Consider the following 9501-nt stretch of genomic DNA (forward strand, 5'->3'; position numbering starts at 1 on the left):
AGACGTTGGCTCCAGAAACAAAAACAACAAAAGCGAGGTAGATGTGATGGCAGAGAAGGTTAGGAAGAACCTTTGCAAAGCTGGCTGCATATTAGCTAAGGAATTGGGGTGCATGTTAGCCGAATTGTTGGACCACAAGAGAGAAAGTTTTGCATAATTAAAAAAACAATAATCTAGATAAGGATGGTACTATTTTCAAAATTGAGGTTATGGCCTTTGTATGATAAAAAGGACATAAAATGGAGAGCGGTTTGCACGACTCTAGGAATTCAAAGGAATTTCAAGTCTCTAAAAAGAGAGAAAATGCGGTCCTCGCCAAAAAAGAGCATATCTTGGTTAATTGCTTAACAATCCGCGTTTGCATATGGTAGTGGCGGGGGACCAGAAATTAATAAGTATTAATTGGCTGAAAAATTTGATTTTTAAATCTCAACGTTGACTTCAAGATGCATACGTTTAAGTTTAGATATATTCGAAATAAAATATTGCATGGGGATCAATAGATACTATTTATATAATAAAAATTAACAACTTATAGTGAGGCTACGAAATAAGAGATATAAGACAGATTGTTCCGGAGATAGCAGTCTCCTAAGAATAATGTAATTGTTAAGACGACGCGAGAGGATATATTGTGCCCGTGCACTTTACCGACTTTAATCTAAAGATTATCAAACGTTTTAAGCGCTAAAAACATATTGGCTGAAAAACTATAGGCGCAGCAAGGAAAACTTGAAACGCCTTTGTATAAAAAGAGATATCTGAGTCCCGAACAACATTATTATTAATCATGTAATTTCGAAAACACAGTTTATAAATATTATGCAGGTCTCAAATAAGTATCTTGGATATGGAGGCACATATTTATTACACGTCAGTTACAAACGTGCCATTTTCGTGCTCAGTATCTAAGTGCGAGGCCAGATAATCGATTGCTCAACTTGGCTGAGAAGGTCAGAGCTGTTTTGTGTATGCTCCGATATATAATACTGGTGGCCCCCACCTACAGTGCTATCATTGCTGAGTCACACGCGTCTCTGGGTGTTTCTCTACTAGGGTGTTTTATAAAATGGGGTTTTCTTCTTTCTGAAGTTTTATAATTATAAACCATTTGTTTTCTTTACAATGTTATCCTGTATGATATTACCTTTTAATGATGCCTAACATATCCTTACAGTTTGCGCTTTTGGGGGTTTAGCGTCTCAAAGCGACTCAGGCTATGATAGAGGCCGTAGTGAAGAACACCAGAAATTTCAACCACCGGGGGTTCTTTAACGTGCACTGACATCGCACAGCACACGGCGGCATTGCATTTCGCCTCCATCTAAAAGCGGCCGCCACGGCCAGGATTAGATCCCGCATCCTTGTGCACAGAAGTCGAACGCCTTAGCCACTGCACCATAGCGGCGGGTAAACTTATCCTTAGTGTCAAAACAAAAATGCACGTGATCCTTTAAACTGTAGCAAACGTTTTCTCTTAACGCTGAACTAGGGAGGCGGGAACATTTTAAGTGTTTTCTCCTTTAATTGTACAACAAAAATGCCAAGACAAGCCAGTTGAAACAATGGAAGGAATGTGATTGTGGAGTATAAAATAAAATGAAGGCGAAAGGTTGCCATTGCAGATTTAGGCAAAAAAAAAAGCCACCCTCTAAGTGTATATATCCCTCTTTTAAGCCTGCAACTTCGCTTTAGAAACAATAATAAATCCAGCCTATTTGAAAAAATAAAGGGGGGGGGGGGGGGGTTTAATGAATAATTAGTGAAATATATAGTATGTCCCATGAAGTCTTCCCTGAATCTATGTCTTAGGATGGTCATTTCAGAGTGGAATTAGTAGATTATATTAAGGAAAATTACAAAAGGTCAATGTGGCCCTTCAGACTTTTCTTTTTTCACTTCACTCCGATATTAAAAAGTTGGGGACGTAGGGTTAGCTCTTTTATCACTTCTTTGCTTAGCGACATAGATGAACCATTTTGTGTGGTGCAAAATGGAGACAAAGGAATCCTTTTAAACAGCAGCGGTGCTCGAAAGATCGGGCCCGTTTATATTATTATATAGATTTTTATTTTTTTCAAATTGCTTTATAATTCCAATTTTTTTTCCCACTTTTCGCTTAACTTAGTGCTCAATTCAGCAGAATGGCCGGTCTTTCCGGAACATGTGTAGTTCTGTTTCTTTCAGTGCGCCATGTATTGTTATTGCGAACTTTGAGCAAATACGCATGCTTTCACGAAACGAAACTATTCCGTGCAAGGGAAGGAGCGAAAGAGAAATCGCTTCAAGAACCGCCCTTTTACTTAAGCTGCGTGCCACTTAAAGGGGATGGCAGGAGAAGAGGCTTGAAATGGTTCCTTATATCAGCACCCGCGAAAGCCGCCAAGCCGACAGAAGCAGACGCGAATCCGAACAGTGCCTCTAAAAACGAGTGTGGTGCCATGCCTATACAGCATGTATAGGCAAGGCGCCTGCATGGTGGCACACAGGATTTGTGCTTTCCAGTTCCAGGACATATAAACGAATAACTTGGGCATACAAGGGCAAACCCCCATCCAAAGAACGACTGTCAGTTTCATCACAAGGAACATGGAATGATTTAATCGTCAAACTTTATAAGACTAAAGCCCTTGTCCCAGGTTGGACAGATGAAGTCAGTGCCTGATGGGAGCCACTACCCGGCATGCATACTTAATTAAACAATGTTATCAAGGACCGTCTATAAAACGAATAACTTGTGGTAGTGGTGTGCATTTCTTAGATTTTATTTTTCGAACTCTGAGCGCACGTTATTATCGGTGGCACTGCGATGTGCCATTCTATATGCCTGACACTGGGGCTATTTGTTTGTCTGTCCTTTATTTTTACTTGTAAATTCTGGCTGAATTCTCTGCATTTCATTAAAAGAGATGTGAACGAAAGCTTGTTGCCAGAAATTGGGTAGGGTAGCTGTTTGGCCGAGATGAATTACCGCGTATAAATATGGGTGACTATCAAAGGCAGCTTTCGTGCCCACTGCTTCTCTAACACGCGCTTCTTTGTAAGCGTTAAGCACTATTCAGCAAAAGCTCCTAAAATGCATGGCACTCCCTCCCCTCCCCGTCTTGTCTCCTCTGTCTGGCCAACAGCTGCCCTGAAGTAATCTGTTCTAGCGTATTTTACCACAACGTGAGTGTCATATTCAGAATCGGTCACAGTGAAAGCCTTGACACGTACGGCAACGTGGTGCTTTATAATTTAACTCATGACCTTTCATGCCTGTGACGTCACTTTCAATTATTCCTTTATTACTCGGCTGTGAACTAGAAGAAGTATGTACGAAGGAAACTCCACTTTTCTTAAAAAAAAAAAAAAAAGATATCTGCCTCTATTATTGAAGTAGCAGATGCAGGCCGTATTGAAACGAGTGCAATGGGCCTAAATTGCCTGGGACGCCCCTAATATTCCAAAGGCGCTGACTGAGCAGTGTTAATTGGCGAGGAAATCGCTTTATTTTATTTGGTGCGGCTGCAAGTAGCAGCAAATATTAGCTGTTCATTTCATATGAAGTGGTGTCATTTGCTATTTTCTTTTTCGCACGAGCTGAATCACTTTGGCTGCATTGCAAACAACTAATTTCTGCAATGTGCGCAGTTACGAACGCACTCTCGGGAGAGATAATTGTAACTCGTCTGCCTACGCAGGCGCAGTACAGTGTTCTTATAATTTATTTCATTCGATAGTTGAATAATAAATATTGGTCAATACATTGATTGGCAGTTCTCCAACTCTGACATTTGGAGAACACATTTGGAAGAAAAGTTCTTTGATTTGGAGAAAAAGCACGGTCGGCGAAGGCAAATAAATTAAAATGTGATAGCAGTTTGACAGACACTGAATAAAATTTACATTTTTTTCTATGAAAGACATTTGAACACAGTGTGATATGGAACGCCTCAACCGCTATACGCAAGGACAGGCACATTGCTTGTCCCCATTCGGTCCGGAAACAGTGAAATATGAGTTCGTCTTCAGTATTAGGCGTTAGGCGATAGCCGTGACATCTCTGCCTACGGGAGGCCGGTGCTATATTTCGCTCCAGTTTGACGGCTTCCGTTTCTTTTCTCGGAGTGCTGAGATCGCGTCAGTATCTCTTATAGGCAGCGCCCGCCCTTATTTGCTAAGACATATTCTGAACAATATGAACGCCGTCAGCCACGTGTCTCCGAAAGCAGCCATATATTCGCCGCCTACATTCTGGACGAAGGAACCGGAAACATCATTCGTCGCCGAGATATGACTGCGCTCGCTGAATTGATTTCGCCGTTACCGCGCGGTCCTAAGTGGAATGGAACATTGTGAACCGCGCTAGAACAATTCTGAGTAATTGGATCCTTCAGGGAATTGTCGAGTGTTGGCGCTCTCTCATTTTTGCCTATTTTTGGTTGTGAAAGGCACAAAGCATGCAAACGCATGGTAAAGAAAAATAAACATTTGCTAAGATTACAAAAAAAAAAAAATAACGTACTTCATGACGCTCTCAAGGTGTGAGCGTTTGCAGGCACCATGACATCGAAGAGAAGGCGTTTGCCAAGAGGCAACGGGTGAGACCTGTTTATTACCACATACAAAATTATTGCTTGATATTTATAGAAACCTGTGCAACTAGGTTACTGTATTACGGGCATGTTGGCATGTTTTTATTAATGTTTCTCCTTCATAGTGATGAAACTCCCTGCAGCAACCCAAAATTGACTTCGGTAGCTCCTTGCAGTATACGGGTTGAATAAGACTGATTTCTACCTCAGATGCTGATGGCCGCCATGTTTTAAAGCTGATTTAAGGCATAGCAGGGAAACTTTCTAATTGCGGAACGCATCTCCTTTTTAGGATATTTGATAACCCATGTAGTGCATAACGGCACGAAACGCAATCATGGCGCATTTGAGGTTTGCTGCTGAGTGGTGATCTTTCTGACAGAGATTACCGCGGCCTATGCTGAATTGAAGGGTGAGGCTGAAACACTCTGTATACGTCGGTACGGTCAGTCCACTCTGCGGGAAGTGAGGACAGTGTCGTCAGATTGAAGAAGAGCGTAGAGAGGTCGGTATTTTTCACAATCCCTATCAAAGTAAGATACGTATAGGTTGCGTGGGCGTCACATCTGAGACCGAAGTTATGCAGCCGGAAAAAAGTACCATGGGACCGACGATCAGAGGGTTGCCACCGCCTTTTTTAAGCGTCGTGAAGTCTATAGGGTGACGACGAGAACTGGTTACGGTGACGGATAATTGTAACATGTCGGAAATTTAGACGGTTGTATAAGTCGAAAGAGGGTGGTCCTTTGCAGGTGGTTGGGGTAGTTGACGCGCTGCGAGGGCGACCTATGCACGTGCGAAACCCCTGGTCTTCTACACTTTGGAGGGCTCGCTGGTAAGGTTCGTAATTGTTTCGTAGTGGCACATTATCGCGAAAAGCAGCAGAAAAATAACGCAAAAAGCAATACTACAGTAAACCACTTTTATGGGGAGTTCTCGTTCAAGAAGGAAGCCGCTCATTCAAGACAAACAACAAAAAAATACTTGCCTGCGAGCATGAGCCCAAATACAGCGTCGCAATAAAGCAGCCAATAGGGCCTTCTTTAACTGTGCCCTGCATTGACAGCAGTGAGCGGGGAAGTAATCCGATAGACCTTATGCAAAAGTGCGGTCATCTACCGGAGGAATGGGGAAACAAGTAATCACCGCCATGTTGGGAGATTGCGGTCGCAATATTACCTGGCGCGGAACATGTGAGCGGCTTCCTCTGTCTGACGATCCTTTTATTTTAAGGTTTAGAAAAGAAATAATGACCAGCAAGTGATGCGTAGACGATACTTTGTTGTCCACGCTTCCGAGCGGCATTGCAGCTACCTCTTGCGCGTCGAAAACACAACCGTAGAGGCACTGCTCGACATCGAAGGTGTTCACAATGGCGTTGTATACGTTGAAGACGAGGAAGTACACTGCAAGAATATATTCTGTTTTGAAATGTTAGACACACTACTTTTCAATCGCCGGCCTCCTTTGTTTGCGTCGACTATCACATTGTTAAGCTAAGGGTTAAGGTAAGCTCCACTCCCGCATTGTACGGACGACGCCATATCACGATCACACACTCGCTTACAAGTACACCTTTGTGAAACTTGTTGATTGCTAGTGTTTAAGCCTGACCGTGCAAAAGACCTTGTGCTGCTGTGCCAAAGGATTCAAGCGCGATCTAGGCAGTTTCTTATGCAAGTGAGAAACTAAAACGCCCTTGTGTCGAGATTACGATGCACGTTAAAAATCCATAGGTGCCCAAAATTATCTGCAGCCCTCTACTACTGTGCTCTTCACATCCCTGGCGCAGCTTGGATGCGCTAAAAAATGGCCTGATAATCTGCATTTCTGCTCGCATTTCGCTGCCACGATAGCAGGTGGTCGCCAGAGTGGCTGCCTAACCATGAAGGCCGATGCAGCAATGTGAGTGCAAACCATCGCATGGACAATTCTGATTGGAGGATTTGTTCTTAGCAAAGTATATACACGAAGTCCCGAACAGTCAACCACAATCGGTGAATGGCGGATTTACGCTGCCTTCTGAGTGCATCGGGCTAGCTGAACGTCTCCTCCAGATCCGTTCGCCTGTGACACTTCGCAAACAGAAAAATATGTAAGACTTGTAAGCGTTCAAAAAAAACAAAAAAACGGGTTCATGAAGTTGAAGCGCCGGGCTTGAAATTATAGTCCCGTGTGAGAAACAATTAGCTGACTGACGCACTGCGTCGTAACTCCTAGCGGACCACAGAGTTTTGTAAAATTACAAGCTTAGCAACTAGCTCACTTCTTGGCCTTTTTCTGCGATCCAACTTCTGCGACTGCGCTATTAACTCTCAAGAAGTATTCATCTGGTATCGACTTCCCGCTGACCTCGTATCGTGATACCAACAAAAACAAAAAAAAAAAAAGAAAAAAGAAAGAAAATCTACCAAGAATTTGTCTCCTTTTTTGCTGCTAATGAGTATCGTTAGGTTGTACTGTTTCTTTTCGTTGCGTATTTTTTTAACAGAGGTAGATAATCGTTAACTCGGTTATGCACAGTTTCGTCAGTTTGACATTATTTTGCGTGGTTTAGAGTTCAATTTTGGATTCTGCTTTTCGAGGCCTTTTCAATGATATATAACCCCATGATGTAGCCTAGAGTTAAACTCAATATTGTTAATCCCATTTACTAATTAACGTTATTAATAAGAACTACAATTAGTGTAGTTAAATGGTACTCGATATAAGCTGTCCAGCGATATATAATTTAATTTATGTTGTAGTGTGACGTTCAGTTGTTATGATTAACTAAAAGTGGTGAATAATTAAAATATACAATTAGTTCAGTGCAATTATACTGGACATAAGCTATCTAAGGACATAGCACGTGTGGAAGTTATACTCAACGTAATCTACACAGTCACTGCAGACACAATTTCTTCATATTCCATACATGGGGCACATGAGCCAAGTAATGCTGTACATTATTAAAACCTTCGAAGCTGGCACCTTAACTTTGTTTCCCAGGTTACCCATATCCCTTTTTGTGTGTACATCAAGTCACGCAGCAATATTTGGGCACCTCAGACAACAATAAATGCCAAGTTGCGCGTCGCTAATCGTATACTGCCGTACTGCTGCGGTATCCAGTATCCCCCAACATAGAGGAAACTGGTCTATTGGATGCCACTTCATTTACGTATCGCTGAGCGGCCAACAACGGGTCTTGCGCATGTTGGGTCCGAACACCGCCGCCGACGCGAACTCCTCCATGCGTCGCTCCAGGGCTTAATTTTAAATTGCAAATTGAAGGCGGTACTCTGAGGTTTTTAGAGTTATTCATGATTTCGAGCAATTATCCCAGCCAGTAATAGGCAACAAAAATACACCCAATGCTCACAGCTCCTGTTTGGAAGAGCATGTAGATTTTAGGCATGCGTTGCTACCGTCGTTATTATCCATCAGTGCTGACAACTGACTTTCTGGTTTTCTATTCCGTTCTTTTCATTTGAGTTTCTGTTTTGTTTTTCATGTTAGGTCCTCCTCATCTATTCTGGCAAACGTGTCCCACTGGAAAATGGTACTCACACAGAGGTATTTTATTTTTTTGCGTGCTGCAAAGGGCCACCAGTGATCCAGTGACCTGTAACCAGGGTCCCGAATCGGACAGATTTGCGACATTCTCATTCTGTTTTTCCGGCTCTAGGCTGAGTTTGAAGTAAAAAAAAAAAAAACATTTTCTTTCCTATGGTGGACGAATGGGAAATGGCGCATAGTAAATTATGCCCGCTTCCCGCGTTCATACCAAAAGCTTCAAGGAACGGACACTATAGCCTTTTTCACGACAACAGCAGCAGTGACAGCAAAGTGTGCAGGATCTAAGTTGCCCCTTATTCTTGCGCAGGCCGATTCCCGACGCAGCTGAGCTCACATTCCATTCTCGCCTGCTACCATCACCAATCAGCCGCACCACCCAAGGAACCGACGACACGTGCAAGGTATTCTGCAACTGCGCACGCCCAACCTTCCGGAAACAGTCCTGTTGGCCTTCCGGGAGCCCCTGCCTATAAATTCAAGTCGCCATCTGCAGATCATCACAACAGCAGCAGCGACAGCAAAGTGTGCAGCATCTAAGTTGCCCCTTATTCTTGCGCAGGTTAGTCCTGTCACTATAGTGCTTATATCTTTATTTTTTATCAATTCATTGTTCTGCTGTCGCTGCTGCTGCTCTGGTTATTCATTTGAATTAACCATGCACTGCTGTTCCTAACTAACGAAACCGATTGAGCCTACAATTTCAGCGCTGTATTTAATTTTACTCTGCATATCGCAAGCGATATGTCAGTTAAAGAGGCCGACCTCCACAAGTTTAAAGAGGAAATAAGGCAAGAGCTGAAAGTGTTTCGCGAGTCCATAGAAAGGAATTTGCGCAGTTAAATGCGGGATTTGAAAACTGAACAGAGAAATTTGGTTCAGAGCCTTGAATTTGCTCAAGGAACAATCGAGGAACTAAAGCAAAAACTGGAGGCAGAAATCTTGAAGAGAGAAGATCTGGCAACGCAAAATGAATCCCTCCGCGAAAATTGCTTTGCAGCAGAAACTAAAATTCAAGTACTTGAAGACCGAATGGTCTCTCTGGAACAGTATTCTCGGAAAGCAAACGTCGAATTTCAGGGTGTTATTGAACAAAAAAATGAAAGCTTGCCAGATTTGCTTTGTAAGATCGGTTGTGCTGTGAACGAACCAATAACGGAAAGCGATATAGAAGTCTGCCATCGACTGTCCACGCGAAAGACTGATAAGACAAAAAGCATTGTCGTACAGTTTAAAACACGCAAGAAACGTGATGCTTGTTTAAGGAAAGCAAAGAAAGCGCGCCTGACAAATGATGAGCTCGGCCTTGATGATAAAGCACCTGTTTTCGCAAATGAGCACCTCTGTCCAACACTCAAGAAATTGC

Source organism: Amblyomma maculatum, chromosome 1 (assembly GCF_055883805.1).
Source record: "Amblyomma maculatum isolate TAMU_Amacu chromosome 1, ASM5588380v1, whole genome shotgun sequence".
NCBI lineage: Eukaryota > Metazoa > Arthropoda > Arachnida > Ixodida > Ixodidae > Amblyomma > Amblyomma maculatum.